The sequence below is a fragment of the Lycium barbarum genome, chromosome 10 (assembly GCF_019175385.1).
Source record: "Lycium barbarum isolate Lr01 chromosome 10, ASM1917538v2, whole genome shotgun sequence".
NCBI classification, from domain to species: Eukaryota; Viridiplantae; Streptophyta; class Magnoliopsida; order Solanales; family Solanaceae; genus Lycium; species Lycium barbarum.
This window is the reverse complement of record NC_083346.1, coordinates 7365404-7380171: the sequence shown is the minus strand read 5'-3', so window position 1 is coordinate 7380171 and position 14768 is coordinate 7365404. Positions and strand designations below refer to the sequence as shown.

General features: G+C 35.3%; 1 protein-coding gene and 1 pseudogene across 1 annotated transcript in view; one reads left to right on the top strand and one right to left on the bottom strand.

Moving 5' to 3' along the window:
* Window positions 1–778: 778 nt before the first annotated feature.
* LOC132615434 (endochitinase PR4-like) lies at window positions 779–2751 on the top strand (annotated as a pseudogene).
* Window positions 2752–4367: 1616 nt separating this feature from the next.
* Window positions 4368–14768, bottom strand: part of LOC132613587 (CMP-sialic acid transporter 3-like) — a 91242-nt gene continuing 80841 nt past the window's right edge. Inside the window, exon 15 of the mRNA XM_060327662.1 lies at window positions 4368–4755. The gene's annotated coding sequence lies outside the window, so the exon portion shown is untranslated. The remainder of the gene's footprint in view (window positions 4756–14768) is intronic.

Genomic DNA, 14768 nt, shown 5'->3' with positions numbered 1-14768 from the left:
TTAAATATCAAACAGTTAGTTATATAGTTAATATTTATCCTTCTGCGGTGGCTATTCTAATAAAGCCATGTGAACTTTGACTTTTGTACCTGCTCGAAAAAGACATGCTGGCGGCTAATAAAGCGACACGTATATGCTAGAAAATGTCTCCAATGAAAAATATAAATTCTGCAACGTAATATAGACAGTACGAAAGCAAAACTAACAAAATTTCTCAAAAGAGTTCTAAATAATTTTTTGTTTTAGATTAAATATTAGTCTTTAACTTAAGATATGAGTACTGAATAAAAGTCATAATAAGAAACAATTAAAGTAGAAGGTAGGTTTAGTAGTTATTTGACATTCCTCAACATCCTAAAGCAATCAAGACCCTACTTAACTTATTACTGCCTTCATTGAAATTTGTGAATTAAGTACTTCACTATTATCGAATGTCAAATTTAATTGGTTGGTTCACTCATTGAGCCAAACGGCTCATAACCTACCATTAGTTCTCAAAACATGAAAGCAGGTACATTCATCAAAAGCCTTGATAAGATCTGTTTAATCAGTAATGCATCAACTGCATGCATGAATAAGCAAGGACCTCATGACATAACCATATCCTTCTTAATAAATTACGAGACTCAAATAAGTCAAAAGTCAACCTACCCAAAGTTCACACTAAAGTTACTGAATTTTGAACAATTTTTAACACTACTAGCTCATCTTTTGCTTCTATAAATACTTCTATCTTTTATTAGTCTTTTATTTAATTTCCTCCATACTCACACCAAAAATGATTAACATTTTTTCTTCAAGAAAGAACTTAATTTTTATTTATACTATAGCTATAGTTCTAATTCCAAGATGGATAATGGCTCAGAAATGTGGGTGTGCAAAAGGTTTATGCTGCAGCAAATGGGGTTATTGTGGCAATGGAAATGATTATTGTGGGAAAGGCTGCCAAGAAGGATCTTGTTATACTACTACTTCGACAAACAATAATAATAATGGAATTTCTGATATTGTTACTGAATCATTCTTTAATGGAATTGCTAATCAAGCTGTGATGGCAAAGGGTTTTTCACAAGAGCAGCATTTCTTGAAGCTCTGAAATCTTATCCTCGCTTTGCAACTATTGGTTCCTCTAATGATACCAAGCGTTAGATTGCCGCTTTCTTTGCTCTTGTCACCCATGAGACTGGACGTGAGTCATTTTCCTTACAACTTATCACATGCTTTATATAATTTCCTTTGAACGTGTTTTAAAAAGAATCAAAATCTTTAATCTAAAATCTCATACAACTTATCACATATAACATGTGAACAGAGGCGCATTCGAGTTTTGAAATCTATTGATTCCTATATCGACTCAAGTTAATACTCGCTCCGTTTCAATTTATGTGAACTCAATTGACTGAGCACGGAGTTTAAAAAAGAGGAGAAGACTTTTAAACTTGTGGTGTTAAATGAGTCATATATGGTTTGTGTAGCTACAAATCATTTCGTAAAGGTAAATTGTTTCTAATTATAGAAAGAGGTCATTCTTTTTGGCACAGACTAATAAGGAAATAGGTTCACATAAATTGAAACAAAGCGAATAATATAAAATTAATAATAACTAAGTTCACAGTCAAATATTTCGTGTATTACTTAATACATAAATAGGGTCTAGGCAAAAATTATTGAATTTACGTGAACTTATAACTTCTAAGCTAGATCTGCCCCTACTAGTGCGCACGTTACTCAACTAACAACATAGAAATTTTATTTTATGCCAAGCGTGAGATTGTCGGTTTCTTTGCTCATTTGACGATCATGAGGCTGGACGTGAGTCATTTTTCTTACAACTTATGATAAGCCTTAATTTCCTTTGAACTTGTTTTACAATGAATGACAATCTTTAATCTTCAGGGTGTGTTTGGTATAGATATATTTTTTGCAATTTTCTCATTTTTGGTTGATCAAATTTTTTAATTTTTTTTTTCCTTCTTGGGAAATGACTTTCCTAATTTAAATAGGAAAAAATAAATTTCATAAATGGCATTCCGTATTGACTACCTACCCTACCCCTAAAACTCCACCACCACCTAACCTAATTCCTTACAACTTAATTATCACATATAACAAGTGTGCACTTTACTCAACTAACACCATAGAATATTTTTCTTTTTTGCAGACATGTGCTACATAAGTGAGATAAATGGTCCATCTAGGAACTACTGCGACGAGCAAAACATAGAGTACCCTTGTGTCTCCGGCAAGAAATATTACGGTCGAGGACCCATCCAACTGTCATGGAACTTCAACTACAGCCCAACCGGAAAAGACATCGGATCCGATGGCCTAAACGACCCCGATATCGTGGCTAGAGATAACATTATATCATTCAAGACAACCTTGTGGTACTGGATGAACACTTGCCACTCTCTCATTAATTCTGGCCTAGGTTTCGGGGCGACGATTCGAGCTATTTATGGCCCGTTTGAGTGTGATGGTGGCAATCCTCCGGCTGTTGCAAGAAGAATTGACTATTACACTGAGTATTGTCACCAACTTGGTGTAGAGACTGGGAATAGTACCTCTTGTCAGGAGGATAACTTATGTTTTCAGACTAAGATATTCAACTTGAAATGATTAAATACTGACTATAAAATACAAAAATTGTCTATCTAATAAAAACGGGTTGTGAAGGAATATTTTTTAGTAATCGAATTGAATTATTTAAAAGGAATAAAGCAAAAACATTGGTTCCAAATAAAGAAAAAAAAGAATGTCCATTATATTAAAGCAATAAATAGGCAGTTAGTAGCTTGCCATGCACTTGCGGATTCGTTACCAAAGTTTTAATTATCTGAAAGAAGTACAAGCACGTTCCCCTTTCATGGAAAGTTAAGGTACTTATAATTTATGCTTCAAAGAAAAAACAAAAGAGAAGTCAATAAAAGCAAACAAATGAAGCTTTCAAAACAAGTGGTCCTATTTTTAAAGAGAAATGGGTCAAATATACCGTCTAGTTTATTAGCTAATTATATTCTTCATTAACCAAAGTAGTTAAATATACCCCTCTCGTTACAAGTTGAGGCCAAATATACTCCTACTAATAGTAAAGTTTTAAAAATACTCCTCATTTCTAATATATTCCCTCATAAACAAGTATAGTCATTGAATTGGATGACATTGATGTAACATGGCATTTAACTTATTCTATATGGTGCCTATGTGACAATATTTTTAAAACAATCTAGAAAATTAATTTTTCTAAAAATAATTCTGTTAAAAATGATTTTTATTAAAAGTCTGATTTTTTTTTTTTAATTTTATAAAATCTGCTTCTTAAAAAAAATTCTGGAAAATCAAATTTTTTATTAAAAAAATTGAAAATGATTATTTTAAAATTAGTTTTTCAGATTTTTTTAAATTAATCCAGATTTTAAAAAAATAAAATTAGGACACTTTTTTAAAAAAAAAATATTTTCTAGATTTTTAGCTAAAATATCCAAATTTTCGAGAATATACTTTTAAAAATAGGTTTTATTAAAATAAAAGAAAAATCAGATTTTTAATAAAAGCCATTTTTTCCCAGATTTAAAAAAAAAATAAAAAAAATCTAGATTGTTTTATAAAAGTCATGTAGGCACCACATAGAATAAGTTAAATACCATGTGACGTACATGTCACTCAATTCTAATAACAGGACTTGCTTGTGTGGGAATATGTTCGAAATAAAGAATATTTTTTAAACTTTGGTAGGAGTATATTTGGCCCCAATTTGTAACAGAAGAGGTATATTTAACCACACTGGCTAACGGAAAGCAAAATTAGCCAATAAACTAAAGTAAAGGAGTTTGTTTGCCCCTTTTCCCATTTTTAAACATTGGGATGCCACTTTTAACTTACAATCATAATTCATATCGACCCATGACGAGTTGATTTCACGTTTTGATATATTAATCACATCAAAAAGTTTTGATTGTCCCAAGATCCCTTTAGTCGAGGCATATACAAGCTGACAAGATTTCATGGTAAATTCCAAAGATGCTTTTATTTTGTACAAACTTTCACGAATCCCTTTAGCATACTTAGAAAAGTGTTCAATGGCACCATAATTCATTTCTTTCGTTGACAACTTCAGTTTCACTTTTTTTCTTCCTCAGGTTTTCTCATGGATGGTATGATAAAGGAGTAGAAAAATAAGCAGCCTGTGTTAAATCGCAAAACTTTCATCCTTTACTCCTACTTCATCTATATTCACGTTCAAACACTTCCTCTTTTTCGTCATACTCATTTTCAAATAAACCTCGCTGCGAAATTACAAGCTGGATAGGGATTTATAGGGTACCCCCATTCCTATCCAGAGAGAGAGAGAGAGAGAACCACGGCTATTTCTATTTCTATTACTATTATTCATTAACTTTGAATTCACAGAGCAAATTTACATATAAATGTGCATGCATAATGTCTTTACAGCTAGCAAGACAATACTCTGCACGCGATTCTAGTGACATATGTGATAATAATGTCTGGGTTATGAGCTAAACTCTATACAAAAACGGATGATACACATCATCCAGAATTCAACATTAACGACCGTGGTTCCTACTATAAAACCCTCATTACATACTATAAAAAAGGGCTATAGCAAATTCTCATTGAAGAGAATTCTCCCCATCTGGAAGGTGAAAAATTTCTCTTCTTAGCATACTGATGTTAAATATCAAGGGAACTATCTATCTGTACTGACCAGCCAAAGATGTTTCTCCAGTATTCATCCTGCCATGTTTCAAAATTCAGGGATCAATAGATACTCTAGAGCACATCACGATTTATAATTTATCACGTACTTTGAATTTCCTATTACCAACTGTGGATCATTTTTAAGGGAAGGGTTAGGATCAGTGTCACATCCCACGTAAACCATTGATAATAGCAAAACATTACGCCATAGTTTATAGTACGAAATATGCCTTGGAACCTATGCACATAATTATATATATATATAGTAGAAGATTCACAACTAGGAGGTACCAAGCTGGATCTGTTTTCAGACACATTATTAAGTTTCAAGCACCGATACAGACAAAGTTTTATTATGATGAACAGAGTAAGATGAGTTCCACCTCGTCTGTAGAATTAGGTATGCTCAGCCACATCCACAAGGTGTCACTTTTAAACGCCTAAACTAATATTTTTGAATATTTAATTAGGAATATAGAGTAGGTTGTTCAAATCGCTTAGATATAAACTTGATATTTCTCAAAAATGGAAGACATTATCAATTTTAATGGGGATCAAACAGCAGACCTAAGAGTTTGGCCAGGGCCAACGACACGTCTTAACACCTTGCTTCTGTAAAACCATCCATCAAGTACGCTGAAACTTAGTCAACTAAACTATTATATATTCTTTTGGATAAAGATATGAACTAATTATTTGAAGTCCACTCGTATAAATCTGTTTGACAAACTGAGACTGCAAAGGCAATCATATAATACAGATATCATTCAACAGCACAAAAGAGTCCCAGGTGATTCACATACCTATAGTAACTAACGTGGAAGAAGGGGTTCTTTCTCATCAGGTCCTACGCGATGGCTAGCCAGTAAAATGTGAAAAAAAAAAAAAAAAAAAGGAAGATGAGAGAAATACACGCATGCATAATCTATTGGGAAAAAAAAAATGTCTTTGCAAGTAGATCAGAGTCTTACATCTTCATTTGCCCCAGCCGCCATATTTATGACGGATCCATCCTTTGACCTGTAGAGATCAAGCACTCAGATTTTATTCTAACGAAGAAACACCAGAATGATGATATCAAATGTGTTGTAAGATAAGGCAACACAATAACTAAAGACTTCGCACAACATCAAACTATCAAAGTGATAATTATGGTTAGCTATGACACCTGCATAGTTAATAAGATGATAGTTAATAAGATCACATATAGAAAAATAATAGTTTAGACACAAGTGTTTCATCTTGACTCTGTCTGATTCCATGTCCACTCAAAATAAAACAATAAGCCCTCTCTGCTCTTGGGAACGAGGAACCTGAAGAAATTCCTATTTTGCTTCCAAATAAACTCTGCCATTGGCCCTCCAAGATTCACCCAGTTTCAACTTGCAACTAGCATACGAAGGGCACTAAACTTTCTTAACATCTGAATCCTAGATATTCTCACATCAGTATACTGGTATACTCTATCAATAGTGTACAGGACTTGCATATTTCCAATTCTTTAATAGTGTCTGCAAACATACATATGTATGCACGGTAGCCTGTGTCCAGTATCCCCCATACTCTTGGGAGTTTAGACAGACTTTTGACACCAGCAAATCCTAAGAATGATAAGCATTTAATCCAAAATAATCTAAACGGCAAATCTAGAAATAAGCATCTGAGAGCCTATCGAGAAAAGACGTTACGGGGTTTGAAACCCCGATTTCTTGTCTATATCAGTTTTGCTTTCACAAAGCTTGAAACTTGAAAGAAGACTGCACCTGTAGTTTTTTTGAGAATTCATTTCCAGACTGCTGTTTTGTGTCTCATCCCTGACCTTTGCAAGAGGTGAAAAGAACTGAAAATTGAAGCTTAACGTGAGTCCAAGCAAAAAATTAAGCATGCCACTCGAAATAGATAACAGCATCCAAATATAACCTGATGCATCGAGATAAACACAATGGAGATTCCTAAGATAAAGTTCATAGTAAGGGGATGCCCAAACAGAACAGCAGATGCTATTCCAGTGAAAACAGTGGCAACAGTTGATGAATATATCTTCAGAATTGTATCTGCAAAAGTAAAACAAAACAGTGATTAGTTAATGCTTTTAATTAATAAATTTACAAGACAATACAAACCACCGTAGAAAAATGAAATCTGCATGTTGCTACTACCAGAAATTGGACCTACCTGGTAAGAGCTAGGAACCTAGATTCAATAGCACATGCAGAACAATTAAAAAAATGAAGCGACCCCTTTTGGCACGCAGAAGTTGGACAAATTTAAGGAGGAAAAAGCTCGAGTCCACATACAACAGAAATATAAAACACCAAATTTTGTGGAATATAAATGGGATGGTTAGACGGGATGTAAGCATGATGAATCTTGTCAGGTGCATAACAAGAGGTTCCATGTTAATAATTATGCAAGAGGTTCCATGTTAATAATTCAATCAAATCTTTGAAAATATATCATATTACCTCCATTGATAATAGCCAAAAATCTACTTGTGAAGCCAAAATACGTAAGAGAGGCCTCACCTGCATACTTGAAGAAAAACGAAGACAGGATTCCCTGAGCTGCATTATTGCATATTAAAAACATTGTTGCTCGTGAGTGTCCCCGTAAGATATCGAAACTGTCGGGTCCTGAAGAGCATTTGAGACAGAATTAGCAGCTAGTAAAGGGAGAAAATAAGCTCTGTGCACAAACCAACAACCAGAAGTAGAAACAAATCTTCAACAATGAGAGAGGTGGATTGATGCATCATAGGCAAACTCAAAAGACCTGGGAAGTGTATGCAAGTGAGGATCCTGCTATGGAAGGTATTCCATCTAAGGGTGATACCATCCAGGTCCATTTTGTTACTCCGTCCGGATCAAAAAAAGGTTTCCACTTAGCCTTTTTTTCTTGGGTCAAAAAAAGTGTCCACAAATTAAATCAAGGAACAACTAACCTTATCTTTCCAGATTTGCCCCTATTAAGTGATATGTGATCAAATCCCAATGCCTATTTAATTAGGGGTCGTTTAGTCAATTTACATATTCTTTTCTAGGAGTGAGTAGTTTCTCAAGGGGTGTGTGAATGGCTAAGTGGACTCTTTTTTTGATCCGGAGGGAGTTCCTTTTAAATGATGATGAGTAACTGTTATGACATCATTCTTGTAACTATTGTAACCACAAAAACACTATCTCCTACTAATTACCCCACTAAACATTAATTTTGCTACCCACTTTCTTGACATTTACTTGTGGAAGAAATCCTACACCTATATAAAGGATGCTTTCTTCCTTGTATTGAGTAGAAGTGGAGTGGATAAAAATATCATGTTGTGTTTATGTCTTTATTTGATGCTTTCCTGGTATTTTTGATCCAACCATTACTCAAGGCCTTTCTTAATATGCAAAGATTGCACAGATGAAGGATGCTAATTATATCACTAAAGTGACTGGAGGTTTTTTCTGTATTTTCCGTTTTGGTGACTTGATAGTTGATAGACATACATATTTTTGCCACACCACAATTGGCAGAATCTTTCTTTCTCCAAGATCATCTACATCCCGACCAAAATAACACTAGGAGGCTTGAGGTCCACCTTAAAACAACTTTACCGTCACTGGATCACCCACCACAGTAATAGTCATATACAGAAAGCCTCTAACCATCCCAACACGTTGGTATATCGCTCTACATAAACAGTATAAAAGAAATAAAAGAGAACTCTTGACTGTTGGTAATCGAATCTCTTTTCCCTTGAATGTTCTACTATCTCTTACTCTCTGTAACACTCGAAAAAAGCAGAGAGGGGCTATCCTCCTTATCTGCTTCTTTATCCTTTCGACTGCACATGACGAACACCTTGCCAATATTTCGCTACTATCTTCAGACATATAATATTAAGGCGCAAAATTCTGAAGCAATCTCACGGTGCAATAAAAGATGATCCACATCCTATCCATGCTTTGGGCACATGCAACACCAACTCACCACAATTCCTTTTTTTTTTTTTTTTTTTTTTGTTTAATTGACAATGGTAACATACCACAATTCATCCTCTCTTCCCAGGCAGATAGCAACTTGTCTGCTATCAGGAATTCAGGATCGCTTTCCAGACAACACATGATGCTTTATTCCGTGTTTGAGCAAACTCCACATAGCTTACCACGTGGGGTTCAGCTCTCCACCATTGAACAAGGCATCTGTATTAGTACAGTAACACTTGACTAAGAAGCATTTTGATGGTGAAACTTTACAAATCATTCTATCTGCTTGACCCAACTGTGCAAATAATTTTCTTTATAATTACCAGACTGTTTAAGGCTATAAAGCCTTGCCAAAGATTCCACCTCATTCAACTCCCAATCCTAAAAGCCTTCTAAAGAAATACTCCAAGAGATCCGGTTCCCTTCATGTCTTAGAGCATCATCTACCGCATTTCTCTTATTTGTTGCCAGCATGAATTAATTGGGAAGGTTATCTTTCGAGGTATTATCTCCCCATTATGGATCGAGCCAAAAAGCCTTTGACCAGAATAAGGGACGTAATATTAAATTGCCTACTAGATATTGGGCCCCCAACTAGGTGAAAATACAAACAAATGGAACGGTGGCAACGATGATACAGAGAGTTAAGAGAGAAAACAGTATCTCTCAATTGCAGGGGATGGGGATGGGGATAGGGATTACTTTGATAAAAGCGACACTTTTTCAGTGCCCCACGTGCTTTATGTCCTTAAAGACGAAATACTTAGAAGAGCTGGTCGAAACATCTCAAGAGAGGTAACCATTGAATACTTCTTCGACTGATTCTTCTGGAATCTTGGGAAAAGAAAAGGGCACCACAAAGAAAAATCTTAATAGCACCACCCAATAAGCTTGATACTAGGATTGGTTATCTATCCAAGCACTATAGACTCTAATAACCAGACACTTCAGGGAAGCAATAGTACAAAGATACAGGAATCAGAATGTCTTGAATTACTCTTGATTTTTGCTTCAATGAGAGACAACAATATATGTGTAACTAATTCATCAAAGAGGTTAAAGTTACAAAGGAGCGAACATAAAGATAACCTGAAGCTAGAATTTGAAAGAAGTTACTGATTCGATCAGTTTTTTCAGATATTATGCATTAATCACATGTTCATCAATGCCAAGAGAGCTTGATTCTTAGGCAACACAAAAAGGATAAGATTTCCTACTCATACCTTTGTAAATGGCAGTTCCAAGTATGCCTAGGAAGCTGAAGATTGCACCATATCCGTACAAAAACAAATTCTGCAAAGAGCAGTTTAGTTGTTTGTATGGATCGTTAATAAAGTCATACACATCTATTAAACAAACCACACCTAGAGGTTTCAAGCATTTCATTACTTGAAGATGTAGATTATTATACTAGTAACTTTGTATACCAAACAAAGATATTGCTCAGAAAAATCTGCTTATTAGCAAATCAATATACAATTCCATGTGAGGGTTCAAACTGACAGTGAAGAAATATGGGAAATGACAGAAGAAGAAGCTACTGTCAATTGTTTTGCCTGGGATCCAGTTGAATGACGTCAAACTCACTGCAGCAGCTTAAAGCATTTTAGAGAGTGATCAAAATAGAACTTTCACCTGAAGATAAATGCTAGTCTCGAATTGGCTCTTCAAAGCATATTCATTGTAGACAGAAGCCAGTGAAGGAACAGTGACCTGAATTATCAGATTGCATCAGTTTCTATCCATTAAATAAGGCAACCAGGTGTAAAGCCAAGAAAGCATGGCATGAAGTTGTGTCCAGTACAAGTGGCGCTACATTGTAAACCATATATATTCTCTTAGGACACAAAAAAGAAAAAGAAAGGGAACATGTTTGAACATGTGTACATGATCATTGAGAATAGACTGTTAAGGTTAGTCCTAACCAAAAAGAAAACTAAATGTACAAAACTTGAGGAGGATCATATATGATGTGGGCTGGTTTGGCTTTTTTGATCCTAAATGAAGGTAAATTCCATTTGTCCATGTTAACAAGACCCTTGACTTGATTAGGTAATCCTACAAAGGAGTTGAAGACATGGATTGAATCTGAGTTGTGGCTCAAACTTGCTAGTTTATCAGCAGGTCTTTTGGCCTCTCTGAAGCAGTGTAATATTTCAAATCCATGCTCTTCAATTAGTTCTTGGATTTCTTCTATAATGTTGAGGATCTTCCAGGGTACTTTCCACTCCCTTCTGATGCATTTGGTGATGAGGAGAGAATCTGTTTCTCCAATAGCTAGCTTGTATCCATTTGCGGCACACCATTTGAGTCCAAACAACATAGAAGCTGCTTCTGCCATATTGCTAGTTCCTGGTCCCAAGGGAATTGAATAGGCAAAAATAACATTCCCTTGGTTATTCCTGATCAGTCCTCCACCTCCACTTATGCCTAGAAGACAGCTTCCATCACTGTTCAGTTTCACATTTTCAGTGGTTGGTTTGATCCACTTGATAATTTTGGGGGTTCTCTGTTCAATTTTGCTTCACATGCTCTACTAATTGTGCTCCAATCTTCTCCCAGCTTAGCTCTTCCAAATTTGCTATTTAAGATCTGCAAAAGTTTATGAAATATACACTTAAACAGTAGTAAACAGAATATTTGAAATCTCTACCAATACTAGTAAGGATAGCCCGTGCTTTTCCCGGGCCCAACATGAATAAAGTTATATTGTTTTATATACATTGTACATAAATCTGTAGTGACAATATGTACAACAACCAAATGTCAAGAGTTAAAAGGTTGTTACGATATATTCTGCTCAGAAGTGAAGCGGAGAAAGTATTGCTTGGGTGAGTGTGTCTCGATTGATCTGCACAACTGTAAGGATCATCGATAAAAAATTTTCCAATTTGTTGGCAAATAATCATTTCTAAATGAGAAACAGAAAAGGGGAAGTAGAATGATGAATCAATATGAATTTATTCTCTCACATCCTTACAGATGGGAGGATTGTAAGTCGACAACACTGTTGTTTTAGCAACCCTCAAAGGAGGGAGAACTGTGAGCCGTAACAGTGTTGTCAACATAAACTTAAACCTATTACATGCACTCATAAGTAAGTCAACTCAATAAAATACTCAAGAATTGCGAAAACTATTAATAGCTACCCATTGTCCTCGATATTTTTGTCATGTATCTCAGATTTTGACTTTTCGGATTCTTCTTCTTCGCCCTCATCGTTTGAGCTTTTCGGCTAGTTTTATTGGTGAAATGATAATAAGGAAGCCAGTTTTTCTAGCTTTATAATGATGATAAATATGCTGCAAGACCGTATGAATCTTTTTTTAAAAAAAAAAAAGTTACAGGGAGCTTACCTTCTTCTTGTTGTAAGCATTCATGAGCTTTTCATACTCGGCCTTCCTTTTTGCAGCTTTGGCTTCATATGCTGGTTATTTCTTTCAACAGGTAGAACCAGTCTTATAAGTGAACTCATTACATCAAACACGTAGATGTTGTCCCAAAAAATGAATGTCACGAACCCATTCTTATTCAGCAAAATAAATGCTTATATTTCCACCGCCAAGTAATTTATTCACCAATGCTAATTGACTCTTCTTCAATGAGAGTACTGAAAGAAGCTTGCAACTGGCTAACTGGTATAACCATATAACAGCATGACAAGTATGAAGTGATCATGGGACCAAATTGGCAGGTTGAATCACTAATTTTAGGAAATATACTGAATTACGTACAGCTGCGCTCATAGATTTCAGTTTTCTTCTCCAGCTTTGCTGACCTTTTATTTATAATGACAAACCAAGAAGCAATCAATTGCTAAACCATCAAAAGCTTACAGCTGATACAACCTTCAATAGGGATTTTCCAATTTAAGTGTCTTCCACTCCAGTCGGAAGAAACATGTTTAGCAGAATTGTTTTTCCTACACATTCATGCACATAGTAATGACAGAGCAGGTTGGATATTAGCAGAACTTTGACCTACATTAGGATTTCATTATAAGTTTGGACCTTACAAGAGCATGGTACATTAAATGGATACGATACTAACCTCTGGATATGCCATTTGACCACAATCAATCACTTGCTTCCTACAAAGAAAGACAAAAAGGTTACAAATTATAAACCCCAAAATCAGTTTATCAAATTCAACAGACTCAATTAATACTTTGGAAGTTGCTCCGCAGTAGTAGGTTCATCAATTCTTTTAGCATTCACCATGACAATAGCACTCTGAAATTCCTCTCTAATCCTTCATTACGGAAGGCATCCATTGGCTATACCAGCAACAACCTCTCGAAGTTGGTGAACTCCATTCTTCCAAGCATTTACATGAGCTAACTTACTTTTTGTTGGTTGCTATTTTTCCTGACCCATGGGGTAGTTTATAGTTTTTTTAAACTTTATGTACAACTTGAATACGATATAATCTGCAGGACTAATGCCTTCTTCAGAAAAGAGCAAGCATCCCTGCTCAGCCAAACCAGCTGCTGAGATGAAACTTTGAGACAAGAAATGTATAGACTGGTATCCGTGGGGGGAAAAAAGAGGCACCATTACTAAAGCAACAAACAAAAAGGCAAGCATAAAAAAGCAGTATGAGTTGAGGCTGCCCCCCTTCACGGCGCTTTCAATGTGCAGTTGAGCTTCAAAAGAAAACCTTTCCTTCGACATAACATTCTATGTTTATGTTTTCCAGTTCATACACTCAGCTATGTGAGACATCTAAATTACAGCATACGGTCATATGTGACTTGGAATTAGCCCTCCTAAATGTAGGCAGTAGTAGCTGCGGCTTTAAGATACTCTTCCTGAGAAGAACAGGAAACTGGCTTACTTCCACAAAGAGTAGTTTCCAGCGTAGCTTTATTCTAGACTGTTATTTATTTGTGAGTTAAAAGAGTTGACGCTTTAACCTACTATAATTCTACTTACAGTTGAAAGAAGAAAAAGGAAGATAAGTGACTGTCATAGTGAGTGGAAAGACCAATTATAGCTCTTGAGAGCAGCAGACAGCTCGATTAAACCAACAGTAAGACGAACAATTTGAATATCAAAATCCAAAAAGCCATGTAGAAACTGAAGATCTTTTTTTTTTTTTTTTTTTTTTTTTTTTAGACAAAGTGATCTGAAGCAAAAATATTTATAACTTAACACCATAATTTAATTCATTCTTTTTATTTTATTCACATATCCTAAGCATAATGCATCACCTTTTTAAGCTCTTAGATTACACGGCTGGGCCAACTTTCGAAACATCCTATTCAAAGCTATTTTTGGTCAGACAATCTGGATTCACGAGCGTTCTAACAGAGACAAAAAGATTAGTAGTTTCTTCTTTTGGGGCAATTTCTCAAACACCTCTAGCGCAGGTCCGGATGTCAGATAACAATGAACTCAAATCCATTGTCACTGCACTTTGAAAGACTTAAAACAGATGGAAATGAAGGACAATCCATGCAACCAGCGAACCAGAACAAAGGTGAAACAATTAATCACCAATTAACTTAAAATTCCATCGCAAGGTTCAAAACATAAGAAGAAAACATTCTTCAAATTAAAACTAAACATAATAATCTTAAATCTAAATTAACGCTGATAATCAGAAAAGATGGGATAAAGAAAGGAGAAATGGCAAAAAAAAAAAAAAAAACTGACCTAACAACTCTGCAGGCATCGCACTGACCAGGTACAGAGAAGAATGAAGCGACGAAGCAAAACGGGATACCTTTGAAATCAAAATTATGGAGCTATCAGTCTGATGTAATCGTGAAGCTGGAGAACGAAAAAAACCGGAAGAAATAGCAATTACATCTGAAATTCCGAAAATGCCCTCCCGACCCTAAGCTCCTCCCGTTAGCGGCTTCTATATAAGTAGTAATACACTTACGGTAAACAAAATGTTCGATATCTCTACCAGATCACATCACTAATCACCAAAACATTCACAGGAAAGTATGTCAGTCAAGATTAGAAGAAAACCCACCAAAAAAATGTGTCTATTTCATGATTTAATGGTTCTGGAACAGTCTAAAGACAGCAAAAATCTGGTTGAATAAGAACTACTACAAAACTATTTTAT